Here is a 17172-nt window from a genome sequence, read left to right as displayed (position 1 = left end):
ATCTGTGTTAATTGGTTATGCCATCGGAAGTCTTTTTCAGGCCACTGGTGTATTTTTTATTGTGTTGGTTTTTTATTCTTTAATGTATGATGGGATTTTGCAGATGTTCCCTTTGAAATAGAAGCGTTTTCATTTTTTTAGCAAGAGAAGACCAGCTGTTGTACAGGAGACATACAAATCCCATTTATTTCTTGTCAGCTATTGCAAAATGGGTACTTTTTGGTGTAAAAGGCCCTCATTACCTGCCACATCTCAGCTGTATTGAGAAATATTTTTCAAAATATTTTTTCCCTTCAGCATTGAAAGTCCATGATATGTGATATAGCATCTTATTAGTGCTTGATGAAGGGACAGGAGTACAATGAAAGCATGAAGTGAACTTAATTTGTAGGAACAGTCAAATTATATAACCTCAAGGATTAATTTTAATCAAATACTTCCTGATTTTTCTTTACAGTGTTAAAATTAGCTCTGGCACTTCACTGGAGCTTTTACAGCAACTCTTTAAATGGGCTACAATGTCCTGTATTTTTTCTTCTAATTTAGGCCGATGGGGTGTCTGATTTGGGCAGATGCAGGAGCATCCCTGCACAGATACTCACAGGGTGCATGAGTGCTGGCATGTGTAACTGCTTTTATTAGTGCAGTTTATGAGTAGCAGCACTTTCAAGTGTTCCAGTCTGATTTTTAGACTTGGGAACCTCAGTCCCTCTTCATTTTTTAAGTAATGGTAGGCCTTTGATGCTGTGCCGCAGAGTATGTGTTGAACAGGAGAGTGCTCAGTGGGAGCAGGGAAAGTCAGAGTCTTGGTTGCCTTCTCCCATCAGTAACCTCTTGACATCTGTAGCAAAGCATTTGGAGCCACATAGCTAAAAGTGACAGGTAGTTTTGGGGTTTTCAGTTATTGACTATCCAGACTAGTCCTCTTTGGTCTGATAATTGTGTTTTGTTGGTTTTTATTCCTCCAGAGGGGCCAAGGCCTGGCAGGTTCCAACTTTATTTGTCCCGTTCACGTTTGGTGCGGCTGTCCCCTTTTGAGCACTTAAGCTGGGGCTGAATCTCACAAACACTGGGTTGCTAAGTTCAGGCAGTCTAAGGCCTTCTAATGAATAGAGAGATATGAGTGCCTCGAGAAGGCAATTCAACTTGCTTGAGGTCTGAATCTCTGCAAAAGCCTGCTCCTCTGCACTGGCGAGGGAGGGGGGCCGAGGCAGTGATGCTCAGATACCTGCTGTGCCGTTGTAGGAATCCATTCCTTCGTACACCAGGTCTGGCGTTTTTCTTCCCCCGTCTGCAAAGTGTGCTTAATTAACTTCCAATCTTTATGGAAGTGGTGTTGGTTTGAAGTAATCAGTCCTTGTGAAATAGTTTGAGATCTTCAGCAAAGACTAGGACCAGCTTGTCAGCTGCCATGCATTGGCATAGCTCCATTAAAGTCAGTACAGACCAGCTGAGGATTCTGGACCCGTAAATGTAATTATTGTTATAATAATAGCGTCAAACAAGTAATCATTATTTTTACTCTCTCTTTTCATTTCAAAATGAGAAAATTATTTCCTCTTGGATCAGTGAAAGTAATTTACATTATGCACAATAATGGTCTACATGGAAATATAATTATTATTCATTTGTATGGCACCATCTGGGCACTAGAAGCTTTACAGACAAATGTGAGGAAAGGTCCCTGCCTTGAAGAGCTTACAGGCTGAATAGCAAGTATAGCTGCTAGCACTTAACAAGAGTCACGAGCATAACTTTTGCAGTATTACATCAGGGACCTGTTCAGCACAGGACTTCCACAAACTCTTCTTCAGTGATTTCTACTCACTGATCAGAATTTTTCTGTGATTGGCACTGTACAGCCTAAGGGTAGGATGAGTCAAAGGATTGATTACTGTGGATGGATCAAGAAAAAAATCAGCAAGAGGCTAGTATTATAAATTGGCTGCCCAGCTGTTTTCAGGCAGGTAAAGGAGATTTCCAGGCTTCACTTGGAAGGAGAAAATGGTCTCGATGCCTTGTGGACCTGCACCTCCTATGCAGTTACTCCCAAGCTTTACATCAGATACAGGACTGAATGCTTTACTGAGTTTGAGTATTAGCTGAAGTGAAAAGACCAGACTTTCTAATTGTGTGGATATAAAAATTGAGCAACATGGAACGTTGCCTAAACTTATATATGGTGTAACCTTGCTGAGTTCATCCTTTTATGTGAAGTACCAAAAGGGTCAGTGCAGGACACTTAAATCATGTGACTTCTTATTTTTAGAGATGATTAGAGGATTCCTCCAAGGGATGAACTATTTATAGCACGTCTATAATTGGCTTCATTTTTTTGTGGTAATGAAATCAAGCTTCACAATAAATGAATATCAGTTTGGTAAAAAAGGTTAGCTAAAAAAGATTTCACACTAGTATGTGGTTGACTCTGAGGTCAGATTTTGAATGCTTCCCACATATACTTTGTTTTCAAGCTACTGCTCTATTGCTGTTCTGTTATATTATTAGAGAGTAAGTGGGATGCTTGTTTAAAACAGTTCCACAAAGCTGAACGACTAGTTCTTGGATTTGGTTGAATGAGTCATGGACACTCATTTTTACTTCATACTGCAGCCTTTGCTTGCCCTTTAGATGTACTTTTTGGTTCAGTTATGTTGGTGGAGTCCTAGTATTTTTCTTGGAGTTGATGCTCTTTGCTGACTTCTTAATGGTGAGTTTTGAATTTCATGCTCTCTGAATTTCTGAGAGGTCTTTCCTTCTGTTGTTAAAACTCAGCCTGTTTGTAGTTAGCTTTGTTCTTTATAATTGCACTCCTTGATTCAGGAGGACACGTGGTTCAGTTAAAACATCTTCTTTGAAAGAAAAAGCAATGGAGGTCGTGGCTGTATTGATTCAAGTGATGTGAGTTCCCTGAAACTATATCCAGCCCCTTGACCCTTACTTGGGAGATGAACAGACAAACCTGAAAAAGACATTTCCATGGCAAATTTTTGGTTCTTCAGAAACGTACAACTGCATGTCATAGAGGCAGGTAGGGTCCTTGTGTCACGTGTTCTATCTGTAAACTCAGCGGGATGACAACTGGCCATCCTTGATGAAGAGCACCACAGCTATCAGAGTCATTAGTTATCTTTTTAACCGGGGGACTTTTTCCTCAATGTGGCAGTGTACTTGGAGCTGTAACTAGCTAAATGGCCATCTGCTAATTATGAAAATTTAAATTGGACTTCTGTGTAGAAATGGAGTGTTACCAGAGATCTGGATTGGGGTCATCTTGAACAAGCATGTGAAGAAAAAATAATCTGTTATCAAGCTAATACTACCTGGCAGAAAAAAATACTCTCATGAAAAATAGCAACTTGTTGCCTGCAGAGGTCCACGTTTGGGTAGCTGGAGATAAATCTAGGCACCTAATTATGTTGACTTAGATGCCTATAGGCTTGCTTATGCACTTAAAACTTTCTATGGATGCCTGACACAGATGTTTAAATATGTAAATATGGATTCAGGTAGCTACCTTAAGGCATCGAAGTTCAGCAATTTGGCCTACAGTATGTAAAACCCAAGCAAACAAGCAGAAGAGGAGTAAATGTAGTAAACAAAGCTGTTAGTGTGTATACACCAGGAGAATAATAATACTTTGCACAGCTACTGTGCCTCAAATTGCTTACGTTTTGGCATTCACTTGAATTGAGTTTAGTCACTCAGTTGCATAAATAGAAAATTGGAGGTGCTGTCTGCTAGCAGCATACATGGAGCAGTACCTCAGGAATGAACTAGCTTTTTGGCAAAGTCTTCAGCACAATATTTTGATAAGTCATTGGTTCTTATTAAAATAATAATTATGGTGATAATTATAACTGTAGTTGGCTCTGACTGAGCTGCTAACTGAGTAGGGGGTGGCGGGAGGAGGATTATGAAATATTCTCATAAAACCATCTGAATCCTGCTCTTTTAGCTCTGTGCACGCAGATGAGGATGTTCGTGTCTGTATTTCTGGCATGTCATGTGCCAGTATGTGGCAGTGCCCATGTGCTGCACAGCTCCCCATAGGAGGGAGCTGGAGATTCTGCACAGTCTGCCTTACAGGCTGATCATCATCCTTGTGTTCGTGTTTCTAATAACAGAGATATGATCAAAATAGGTGGTAGTATTTTACAGCAGTACAGTGATAAAATGGTGTAATAAGCTCAAGGCTGTCTGGCTTTCTCTAGTTAGTATGGTGACGTTTGCTGTGTCTGCGACTTCATAGCAAGATTATGTCATCTTGTTCCCAAAAGCCCAGGTCAGGCCCTGAAAATATTGAAACCAAAGGAAAGTTACCATTAGCAGGTAGCACTCTAGCTATGATGACACTTCCCTGAGCCTTTCTAATCTAATTCAGTATTAAACATTTCCACTAGCCAGGCTGCCACTGCATGACCTCCTGTGCTAAGTAACTGCAAGTGATTAATGACTATTTATTAGAAAAAGATGGCCTCAAACAAGCTCATTTTCCAGACAGCGTAAACAGTGATGTCCCCTCCTCACCCCCAAGCCCCAGTTATAAAATAAGGTACTTTTCAGTTTGGTTTCTTTTGAAGTTGATTTTTTTCTCATCCCTGGATATCGAAAAAAAGCAAACAGCACTGTCCATTGCCTGCCCGCCTTGTGTGAAGCTGCAGTGGGCATCTGGAGTGTGAGTTTTGGGATGCTTGCTCCCCCTGCTTAGGGCTTCAGCAAAATGCCTCTTGAAATGGGTAGAAGGAGATTTCAGGTTTTAAATTGCAGGACCAGTTTCTGTATGGGGAAGAACAGAAAGTTAGAGGTCAGCTGTAAAGCTCTGTGGGACCTCTGGGAGCACAACCAGTTTAAAAATTGAATAAATCTAAATGCATTTATCACGCTTTCAGGGCGCAGGAGTTTTCCAGAAGTGAATCTCCTAACGAGTGCTCATTTTGAGAGGTAGTTGATGCAGAGAAAGAGCAAGGTTTATTTGGCATTTTGGGTAGGTTCATGTAGCCTGTGACTTCGGTTCTGCAGTTGCTGTGGGATCCATGGGTTTATGCACAAATTCCATACAGTAGAATTTGACCCAAAGGTATTTTATGTTAAAGTTAGGTTATAGGATTTATTTGCCTTTATACAGCCAAATATATAAGAAGTGCTTTACTAGAGTTCAGACAAATTTGACAGTTATTTAAGGCGGTTTTGGTTTTTGTCCATTCTGGTACCATCACCAGTCTGTGAGACTGAACAATGATCTCATGCTGTCAGAATGTTACCAATAGGATATTACATTCTGTAGTTTAAGTCCTTCAGGGGATTTTCACTTTCTATCTAGTTGCACTGATGTAAATTTGCAGCAATTCTCATATCAAGGACCCATGAATGAATGTAATTGCAGAGGAAAATAAGGGTATCGCAGGTCAAATGGTTCTTCAAGGACACCCTGTTTGGACAACGTGGACATCTCAACAACTGAAGGAGCGTTTTGTTGCTTTTGAAGTGCCACTGGAATTTTGTAAATGAGTGTTCAACACTCAGGTACTATGCTGTAGATGCTTTCTGTTCGTGAAGTGTATGTCACTTGGAAGGGATAAGTGAAGGGAAGCCCTTGAATTTCATACTATCCTGGATTCAACTTCAGGTTGTGTTTCCAGTTTAGTTACCAGACCTAGCCAGGCTTTGATCTGAAGTCTGCTACCTAAACAAACCTCTTCAGCGCTTTGAAGCCTTTGGTAGTCAATGAGCAAGGCGCTATTTGTTTTACTTGTTAGTAAATGTTTGTATTTTGTTGTTAGTTTTAACATAGTCTTGTGTATTAACTTCTTCCTCCTTCTTGAACAACTCATGCCTGTTTCTGGAGGTTTTCTCAGTGGTTGCAGAGGCTGGTTCAAGGTCTAGTTTGAAGTCACTGGGAGTTACGGCGGTGGCTTCAGTAGCTCAGGTGGGACTGTGTTGGTAGCACAGTTGCTCAGGAGGTGGATTAATGTAATTGGAGAGGAAAGTATTTCAGGTCTCTATTAGACACTTGGTAAATAGTAACTCCATTATGGAACACTGTTTCTCCTTTGAATAAATTCATTTATTTTTGCTTTCCTTGCTTGCTGTCATTGGTAAGCTGTTTTCTTCCTAAGTTGTAATTGTCTGGTTTGAAAGACTGTTTCCTGTTTGCTTAAAATAAACACTGCTGCAGCATTCACCTGTTTTATGCTGCCTGCAGACAGCAAAATGTATCCTCAGATGTTTAAATCTGTTGTTATGGTTAGGATGGTAGTTTCATAGTGATGTAGAGATGCTATAGGAGTTTGAATCATCTCTGTAGTAGAGAGTTGGTGGTTTGGTGGTTTTTGGGTTTCCCCCCTCCCTGTTTACTAGGGTAAAATGTATTCAGGGCTTGATTTTGCAATTCTTAGTGAACAGAGGCATGCATGCATACCTGTATTCCATAGTGGTCAAATATTTGTGAGTCTTGGTGCCAATTAATGTAAACAGGAGTTGCCCATTTGGGTGATTTGGCCAGGATTTTCCAGACTGACTGTTGCTTTTTGCAGTGTCCAGTTTCAATGAGCCCAGGACTTGGCAAGTCAACACTTTATCAAGTTTGTGATCTTTTAGTAGCCAGTCACTTTTGAAAATCTTCACATTTAGTGTTAGTTCAGACTTTGATCATTATCCTGTGTAAGCATGATGTGTCAGAGGTTATTGTACAGTACTAATTTTGAGACACCTTTGCTGAATAAATTTCACCTTTTTCAGTGTACTTACATGTTTGCTATAGGATGAAGACATAGGTGTGAAAGAACTTGAGTAATACAGTATACTTAGAATAACCTGTAGGTCTTCAGAGCCACTGAGTGTCTTCACTAGGAGCTGGAGTGCAGACTTGGATATAAAATGAGGCAAAAATAGTCTTATGAATATGACTGTGTGAGGTTTTTTTTATGTAGCTTTTGCATATTCATTTAAGTTGTTAAACTGAAAAGAGCCTTAAAATAAAGGTTGTTCTGTTGTCCTAAAGTGTTCCATGATATTTAAAAAAAAAAAAAAAAAAGAAGTATTTGATAGCGACACTTCTTTAAGTGGGTTTTATAAATACTGGTTCTGTAAAACCTAAAACTGATATAAATCTGATATGATTATTTCTGTTAAGCAGTAACTTAAAATCAAAATAATATACAACATTCTTTTAACTTTCCATTCCTGTTCTGTGTTCTGAATGGAGATTACCCATGACAGTAGAGATTGATGGGGCTGGACAGGTACAACTTGAGTTCCTGTATGTTTCTGTTGGCAGTGGTGGAATTATTTAACAATCACTGTCCATGTTTAGTGTTTTTAGGAGTGCTGAAACTTGCAATTCAAGATTTTTTTTTTCTTTTTTAAAGGCCCTTAGTATTCTGCTGGCCTTGTTGGGTCTCTTTCTAAGTTGTGCAATGTTAATGATTTCATCCTGTGCTGAATTACTAAAGACACTCATGCAGGAGGACTGGACTCTGAGTTCTGCATTATGCTTGATGCATGGAAATACTATGTTGATGGAAGTTGTGTTAAATCCATCTAAGTTGCATTATGCTTTACCTCTGATACTCTCAGTCAGCTTTTAAGAGGTCATACGCTTCAATAAGTGTTTACTGGTGGACTTCTTTGGGCCAGCTTTGAAAGGAGGGGGTGGGGCTTCTGAATGGGTTTAAACTACCTGCTTTGTATTCAAGTGGATTACCTGTGTTAGAATTTAATTTAAATGTATTGATCCCTACTTAAGGAGATACCCAAATTACTCATATGTGGTGGTCTGCCTGGGATCAGCCAGTGTTAGGTTAAACTGCAAACATTTATGTGGAAGGACGGTGTTGTGTTCTGATCAGCTTGTACAGTGTGTCAGCTTTAACGCTTGCTTAGCGGTGTTTTTAATGGTTGGACTCGATGATCTTAAGGGTCTTTTCCAACCTAAATGATTGTATGATTCTATGTTTTATTTTTCATCGAAGTTAGACTCAAAACCTCAGGATCTAGAAGAAAGGTGCTGTGTCTGTCTGTGTGGCAGCAACTGGATGTAGATTCAACTCCCAGCTTTGCAGGGTGCTGCTTGTATGGCCTTCTTGTGGAGGAGGAAAATACAGGGCTGGCTGTCTCTGCTTCCCGTTAGTCAAGCAGAAGGACTAAGTCACTGGATAGTGGAACTGGTTTGTGTGTACCACTTCCTGGCAGACTACAAACATGCATATTAAAGCTGCATGGAGAGACGACGTTTGCCAAACATCCTTATCTGATATGTTTTTGGGAAGGCAACTATCCTTGATAGACCAGTCAACCAAAGGAGTTTGAGGGTTTAAGGGGTGTTCATAACCTGACAAGTGACTTACTGGGGAATACAAAAGGGAAGGTGTATTTCATGAAAAGCATAAAATATTTTTTTTGCCACAGTATCTGTTGGCTGTGACTAAGGAGACTGCATAGATAGATGTACTTTGCTGTAACAAATTCTTATTCCAATACCAGTGCAAAAAGCAGCTGTTTTATACAGCTTCTGTGTGTTAGGTGTGTGCCCGCTGTACTCCTGTGCAGGTCTCCCAGAAAGAAGACAAGTTGTCTTTGTTTCTGTTTCAGAGTCTTGACTTTGTTTGAGCCAAAAATAAAAATGACTGTTGATAAAACAGTTGCCAGCCCTTAACCTACGCAGGTGGGTTGTGCTAGCATCTTTCTTGCCACAAGAGGAGAGACCCTTCTGTTTCAGCTGTCTGATAGACTCTGGTTTGGTGGGACAGATGGTCCAGGTCTGGACAGTGATGGTAACCACTTGCCGGTTAGATTTTGTACTAGTGCTACTGGCTGGGGTTGTGCCTGGCTCGCCTTGCAGCAGCTGTTTTTTTCAGAGCAGTTGGTGGGAGGGAACCCATTTTGTCTTCTTTCTGCTACATCTGTAATCAGGATAATTTTTCTGTGAGCTGCACACATTTGCTGCCTAAAACCTGTGCTCAGCCTGGAGGTAGTTGGTGGAAGGTGACGTTTCCCACATCCCGGCGTTCACTTGCTGTTAGTGGAAGCTTGTGCTGCTTCACTCATGCACATTTTATTTTTAAGGATTCAACACTGATATTTATGAAGTCCTTTGGTTTGCATATTTCAACATAAATATGAGTATCTTCTGAACATATCTAATGTATTGCAAGCCTAATATTTCTTGCAGGATTACCAATCTCCTTAAGTAGTCCTTTTGTGTGTGTATGAAGGGGAAAAAAAAACAAACCCAACAAACCAAAAACCTTTGGCCATTCCAGCTGCTGAGTTGTGAGCACTAAGTCCTTGAGAAGAAGCTTTTCTATTATCCCTAATGCTCTAAAGCTAGCTGAATAAACAAAATGAGCACAGATGTTTCCTTGCTGGTGATACAGTTCATAAGACTACACTGCTAAAGGCATTACTCAGCTGCAGCTTAAACTTCTGTGTGCAGAAATCTGTTGACCAAACAGTTGAGTCTTACTCAAGAAAACTTCCTGCAAAGTTGAACAGGCTTGCTGAGTAATACTTTTTATGTTAGCAGTTTATTAACCACTTAATGAATTACCCAGATGTGTTTAAATTAGCCCAAAAGCTGTTCTCTTACCACATGGAAATGCTGCGAGGACACTGTGATGTGCTGCTGAGGTTGTGCCCGGTTCCTGGAGGAATGGGCTGAAGTGTGTGAACAGGCATTTGCCTGCAGTTCTGGGGAGCAGCTCTTTTGCTCATACTCAAGTAAAAACAGAATCAAAGCCTGTGCTGTACAGAAACCCTTTACAGGTGTTTTAATTCTGGCTAAACTCTGGTTATGCCAATTTTAACAATTTTGTAAGAAAATTTCTTCACACAACAAAAGAGGAATAACTACGCATTGGTTGCAGGCTGTATTTAGTAACAAAACAACCCTCTGCTGCTACGCTGATCAGGCTGCCTCCCTGCCTACTCTTTTTCCAATTATTTTCCTTGTTTAGGCAATTTTTTGCGAGATTAAGTTCTTTAGGTTTATAGAACAGAGTTTGATGATGCAGGTGGGAAGGGGAGGCCAGAAACAACGCCCAATTCTTCAGTGAACCTGAGTGATAACGGGGGATGTGCCCTGGGAGCAGAGGGTGCTTCCAAGATACCCTGATCTTAGCTTTCACAGCTCACCTAAAGATGGGGTCATGGTTTGTATAGTAAAGCAGGTGTATGTTAAGCTTTAAAGCAAGCCTGAGAAATCTGACCACTTAGCACCCTGCTTGTCACTACAGCATCTGCGATTGCATTTAAAAAAATAATTATAAAAAAGAAAGACTACTTTCTTGGCACGTGTGTGTGAGGACATATGTTTTACTAATTATTTCAGACCATGTATTTCAGGGATTTTAGAGGTATCAGTTGCTATTGGAAGGAAGATAACTTTAGTCACCTAGCTCATGAATTGTTAGAAACAACCCATGTGGAATGATACTATCTCAGAGCTGCTGATTTCTGTTACTACTCTGTTAACTCCTGACTCTTCTTGGTAACTCTGTTGTTGCTGTTATCCCCAACTCCCTTTTCGTTGAAAACTTACTCCTTTATTCCCACATCAGGCTAAGCTTGCTGTTTCTGGTAGCCCAAGGCAGTGACACATGGAAACATTCAGCTGCATGTTCAATTGCTGCACTGTGGCATGGCTGCTTCCCAGGGCCCACATATGTGACTGATTGTATGAGGCTGTCCAGCACTTTGCCGGAGTTGTATCAGAAATGCTGGAGGCTTGAACTTCAGCCACCCTTCATCCCGCACAACACATCTGATTCACCTGCAGGACAATTCATCACTGGTGCAAAGAGGAGCTTTCTGTTTGGATTCTCCCTCAATGCACCATGGAAACTTGGTTTCATGTCCGTGTCTGGTCTCTCTCTGCTGGCACCTTTTTTTGTTTCTAAAGATCAGCTTTTCCTGCTCTCCCTTTCATTTTTTGTTCTTACTGATGTGCATCTCTACTTCTGTTCCTCCCTCCCTTTTCTGAACAAAGAACATTTCTTGTTTCTAAGCATTTGAGTAACATAGTTTTGTTCCCTTTTTGCAGAGATGGACCAACTTTGATCAATAGCAAAAGCAAATGGTTGTAGAAATTCTCATTGTGCACTTCTTGCATACTCTGTAGAGTTTGTAGCTGGTACTTAGCATATTGCCTCTGGAAGCATGTTTCTGGCATGTAGCTTTTATTTGTGCAGCCAGAGACCTTGGCAAATGCTTCACGTTTGATATGAACCCACAGTCCTTTTAGATGTTGAATAATATAAATAAGGACTTATCAATAGTGATGGCAAAATAAGCGAAGGTGTGAGTTTAAACCTTGGTAGTTTACGTGATACTAAGTCCCCACGTGGGCACTTTGATTCCACATGTAGGGTGCTGTTCTGTGGGTTTGCTTTGGGATCCACTCCCAAAGCTGGTGAAGTTCACCTGATGGGTGCTTTTACCATGGTTGAAAGCCACTACATAGGAAGGAAGTGAGGATTAATTACTGTGGGCTATCGACCCAGGTCCCGAGTGTATGACTTGTTCCAAAATACCAATATTTTTTATCATTTATTCTTTATATAAATAAAACAAAGAACAAGTAAAAGCAGCGTTTATCTTCAAGCAAGTGGCTATTTTTAAGCATGTTCTTCAAGAGTAATTTTAAACTAGTATTTACAATAAGATATGTTATCCATGAAAGAAACTGTGGTTTTTACTCTAACTCAGAGGAAAAAAAGTAATTTTTCTATCTCCATCTAATGTGTTGCTGTAGTTTCCTCTTTGGATGACAGCTGGAGGGGTCAGAGGTGATAGGAACCAACACAAACTAGTACTGGGAGACATATCGTGGCTTACGTTGCGTTAACGTGGGGTTATTTTGCTAGCTGCATCTGTAATGCAGCCTTTGCTTACTTTGCCTGATTTTTAATGTCTGACTACTCATTTGCATCCCATTTTGCATTGGTGGCATATTTATGCCATAGCTGACACTTACTTCTGTGCAGAAAGTCAGTGCAAATCCTGTGCCAAACTTATTCAAAGGTCCTCATCAAACCAAGTTATGGGGTAAAAGCAGAGCAAATACTGCAAAGGAATTTGTCATGGCTTTCCGCTCCAAGGTGAATTTTTATCCTAAAGTACATTGGAAAGTCTGCTCTGAAGTCACTATAAGCAGAAGTGGAAATGTGAATAATGGGGGGTACGTTTTTCAGTCAGTTAGAAAAATTAGGTTTGATAATAATGGTGTCTGGAGGAAAATATCTTGAAGTGGCTGTCACTGAAGTCTTGGGGTCCTAAGTAATGTGCTTTAGGAAATAGCCACTAAGTTCATATTCTTTTACTCAATCCAAAGGCCATCTGAGAAGGGATGAGCATGCTTCTGAGGCTGTGAAAAGTCCAAAGTGAACTCTCTGAGGAAGCAGCATAAAACAGTCACTCTTTTTTTTCCCCTCCATTTCCCAGGAAATTGCTTCTTTCACATGTGTATGTTCTTCATGATACCAGCTGCTTTATGAGAAACATCTTTCTGTGTTGCTTTTCAGTACTAGTAATAGGAAAAGGCTGGTAGTTACTCATATGGATGGTAAAAGAGCCAATGGAAACAGGGTATGGAACATTTCTTATATTTTGTAAATAGTGTTGTAAAATAAATTTCAGCTTTGGGTGGCTGTGCATCTCTCAAAGAGCACTGCGGTTTGTGCCCTACAAGGGTGGCATAATATAGTATGGTATAATGGGAAAGTTCCAAATGGTATTTGAAAAAGCATATACAGTATTAATGGTAAAAGCAATTAAATATGGAAGCAATTTCTTAGGAAGATAGTGAATTTTCTGATGTTGAAGTCTCTGAAATAAAGAGTAGAGACTCTAGGGTAACTAGAAGTTAGTACAGATATCACAGGATTCTGTGGCCTCTGCCATGCTGGCCTTAGGAGGATGTGTCTGTGCATGTGGTGTGGTGGAATGTCAAAGGGGAGACAGAGGTAGTGGAGTCCAGGATTTAGGTCAAATACTGTCCTTGGATACATCTGTGATTCATCCACATCACTGTGCAAGAGCTTTACCTGGTGCTAATGTTTCTATTAGCTAGGCTCAAGGACACTGTGCTACTTGGTATTTGTAATTTCTACCTTTTCAAGATCACTTAGAGTTAAATTAAGATGAGAATTTTCATTGTCCTTTAATATGTAGTGTCCATTGTGAATTCTCAACTCCTCTGAAGCTGGTGGGAAAATTCCCAATTACTTTGAAGGAGTTAAGATTTCACCTTAAGGCCTGTTTGCTCCAGCTTTTGTCCTTTGAGTTATAAACTCCTGGCACAGCTGTAAGACCTGAAATACTTAATAGTGATAGGTAGTGACTGCCTGCAGCCAGAGTGACCTGGAGCATTTCACCAATTTGACATTTGTTTTCTAAGCTCAGGCTGATGTTTCCTTTAACATTCTTTTCTCAAAATCGATTTCAGTTTTGATTCACACTGCCAAAGATGACGTGACATTTATACAATGGCAGATGCATGGACATCCTGAGGTGATGTTTACGTTTCTTTTGCCAATGCAAAGCATTTAGGGATTTATCTCCCTGCTTACAAAATGCACTTGTCCTAAATAAGGCATAAGCAAATACATCTAGAATGAATGTTTTTCCCTATGCCCCATGTGTCGACAAACCAGCCAGCCTTACTCAAATACGCGTATGTACATATATGCATATACATACATTTATATGTGCACATTGCCTATAGCCTGTTCAGAAGCATGGGGGAGGAGATTTCTTGCAGTGTGAAAGTCAGAGATCAAAGGGTTAATGCTCTCCCTGAAAGGCAGTAGGGTGTCAGCCCATCCCTGTTACTATATAAAAGGACTGATGCAGGACTTCCATGGTGCATGAAGCAGCTTTAGACGTCTTCCCAGTGAATATTGTGTTTTGTTGCATAGAGGACACTACATCTGTGGAGAGCGAATCTTCAGGAGAAAGAACTTTAACCGATAACAAGGTGAAGCTTGTATTCGTGCACACCTCAGGTATTTGGAGAGTATAGGTTGTGTGCAGAGTTGTGCTGCTGTGACAAACTAGCTTTTTGATTCTTAATGAAATTGTTGCTATTAGTCTTTTGCAGCACATCCAAAAGCTTTTGTCACATTTGATTTCAGGTTAAAGCTGTGGAAAGCCTTCAGGGTGTTTTTTTTGAAGGAACATACTTAAATTTTCCTATTCTTCTAGACGAGAAGTGGTGTCTGCCTGCTTTTTTTTTTTTTTTCTTGTAACTTTTCTTCTTGGTGATTGTGACAAAAACTGCCAACTAAATTTCGTTCATGTTTGCAACATGACAAAGTACATCCTTGGCACAAATTCTATATAGCTGGAACAGAAAGCACAATAAAAGAAAGATTTGGAAAGGAAGGTAGTCTGACTTTATCTAAAACAAATGTTGATAATCTGGTGACCTTTTTAACAACATAGAAGTGTGATATCTTGTTACTTATTTGCAGTCTCCTTGGTTATTGAGGTTGTCAGTGGGATCCTACCCATCTCTTGCCAATTCCTGTATTTTTTCCTTTCAGTGTTTATGTGTCATCAGGAGTTTGGAGCATAAACAGTTCAGTTTCTGTGAAGGAAAATGAAGTCTTGTTAATCTGTTGGAAGTTATCAGCGATATAGATGATAGAGGTGAAGAATTGAGTCTGCAATGTAGTAATGAGCAGTTCCATTCCAGAGCTGTTGACAAGACACTACTAAAGAAAGTAAGTTGTCAGGTAGTGAGGAGCAGCATCCTGCCATGATTAGACATTGCCTGAAAGATTATAAATAAATATTAAAAATAAATTATCAATTTTTATTGTTGCAAAATATATGTTGAGGATTTTCTCTGAGGTCTGAAAACCTGGAATAAGTTTGGTAGCACTACTGAGAGAGGGACTGTGTGCACCTTGGTCCTTGTAACAACTACTCTATCCTTGTGTGCATGAGCCCACTCCAGAGAAACGGTGTACCTTTAAACATCTCACCGTTAGATATCCCACTGCTGCTGTGTGGCTTGCTCCCAGCCTGGGCAGCTGTGCATCCAGCAAGTTCCTTAGCCTGAAGCAGTGGCTTACTGCTGCTGGGAGACAAAGTGGGCAGAAGAAGTATGGGAGAGGGAGTGTTACTAGGGGCAAGCAGGGGGATTGGGGGAAATCCAGGGTGGAAAGGATGTAGTCTGTCTGTTGTAGTGAGTCTGGTAGTTTATTCATACATGCTTCTGAAAAACCTGTGGCTATTCTGACTTTCATTTATCTGTAGGGACTCAAGGGGAGGCTTTTGCTCCTCTCCCTCTCTCTCTGGGTCTTGGACCTTGAGTCTGTGTCCCCTGCCAGCCATGTTCCCCAGCCCACGCCCAGAACCAGTGGGTTGCCAGCATGCTGCACTCCTGATGCAGTTGTTGGATGTGAAGGATTGCTAGGTCTCTGCTTAAAATCCAGGTTAAAAATCTAGGATTGTCAAAGCTCAGGAGGAGAGCAAAACAGGTCTGACTTTCAATTTATGCTTGGTGTTCCTGCACAGCAAACCCCCAGAAGGCCAAACAGAAATACAATCTCATTTCTTCTTGTTGGGGCTACTTCTAACCTCAGCTTCAAAGGTGTCTAAATGGAGTTGTTCCTTTATTCCTAAAGAGTCATTCTTCTAATACAGACCAACAATTCTCTGCATCACCAAGATCATAACTTTTTTTAAAAGCTGTATTAAAAAACTCTTTGTCAAAGAAATAACTGATCCACCTTTCTTGGCTTGCTTTTTTACTCCACTTTTAAAGAGATCTTAAGAAGTGTTTTCCCTGTATGTGAGAGTTGTTTCTCAGTACCAAACAGGACATGTTGTCATGAAGAAGAGATTGAGTATCTTCTTTGTCAGGAGTGCTTGGAACATGTTATGGTTGAGGGTATGTGGTATATGGCAGAACTTGATAACCTCAGCTGAGGTAATGACTAATCAGAAGTACCACCTCAGATGTAGGGATGCAATGCCAGTTAAAACCACACAGGAACTGATGCACAAAGTAACTCTTGTTTATTTTTTATGTGCCTGTATTTCCTGTTGGCATCTTTCTAGCTTGAAAAAATTGAAAGGGCAGATATCATAGCAAAATGTTACATACAAGGGCCTCAGAGCCTTCTCTTAGAAAGTAAAATGTGCTTGCAGTTAGACAAGCATGTTATTTTATGCCCCAAATTAAGTCCTGTAGTAAACCTGGAGAAATACAAGGTGACATAGCAAGTGAGGTGCTGACCTTATTAGTTTATCATCTGGCAGTTTTTTGGAAACTACCACTGTATGCATTATTTATTCACTATTTTAATAGTTCTTGCTGCCACCTTACAGCTGGTAGCATCTTCTATAGAGTTTTAAACCATATTTAAGGTGTTCTATCTTAGGGTAAGAATATATACTGAATCAATCACTATTCATGATAAAGCAGCCAAAGATGGATAAATTAATAGTATGTGAAGACTCTCTAGTTTTATAATTTCAAATTAATTCATAGCCTGAATTTTTTTTTTTGATTACTAAAGCATCAATAATTTACTAAACTCTGAATTTCTGAGTTCTAGCAATAATTTCAAATTAATGTTACAAGTTGCAGTTCAGGCCCTGTAGTGAAGTTGTCCAATACCTCTGCAGTAACTTTATCATGGTTAAATTAGAGTGATCTTTGTGCTTGATTCCTGTAGAAAGTGAACTTTACACTTAAGCCTTGTGAGGAGGACTATATACCGATGACTTTTGTTCTGCACAATGCAAGAGTAGCTTCTCTCATTGTCCCGTGTCTCCTCCTGAGTTCAGAGGATGTTACACTTTATTACTGGGAGTGGGAGAAGGGATCAGACTATGCTGGGAGACCTCTTGACTCTGCAGGGGTAATACTGGATACAGGGGGACGGGACTCATGAGTTTTACTCTTGCTGACCTTTTTTTGTGGCCTTCGCTGGCCTCTGTGCCTGTTTCTTACTGCATTTAGTCTTTTGTCTCTATGGATCTTGTGTGTTTTCTTTGAAGCAGGAATGTTATTTTACTATATGTTCAGCACAGAGAGGCCTCGCTCACAGCAGGGTTATTCAGGGGCTTTTGTGTTACACGTAATGATCAGTCCGTATTGTAAAAAAGGCAAAGTAAACAAACCAAGAGAGGAGAGTGTATGTGTTTCTGATTTGAAGG

The 17172-nt window shown here is 40.2% G+C and overlaps 1 protein-coding gene across 2 annotated transcripts in view; it reads left to right on the top strand.

Annotated features, from left to right (window-relative positions):
* Nucleotides 1-17172, top strand: part of XYLT1 (xylosyltransferase 1) — a 205014-nt gene that overhangs the window by 6787 nt on the left and 181055 nt on the right. The gene's annotated exons all lie outside the window — the stretch shown is intronic.

Source organism: Harpia harpyja, chromosome 21 (genome assembly GCF_026419915.1).
Source record: "Harpia harpyja isolate bHarHar1 chromosome 21, bHarHar1 primary haplotype, whole genome shotgun sequence".
Classification (NCBI taxonomy): Eukaryota; Metazoa; Chordata; class Aves; order Accipitriformes; family Accipitridae; genus Harpia; species Harpia harpyja.
Note: the sequence above shows the minus strand (reverse complement) of the source record. Positions and strands in the feature narration are given on the sequence as shown.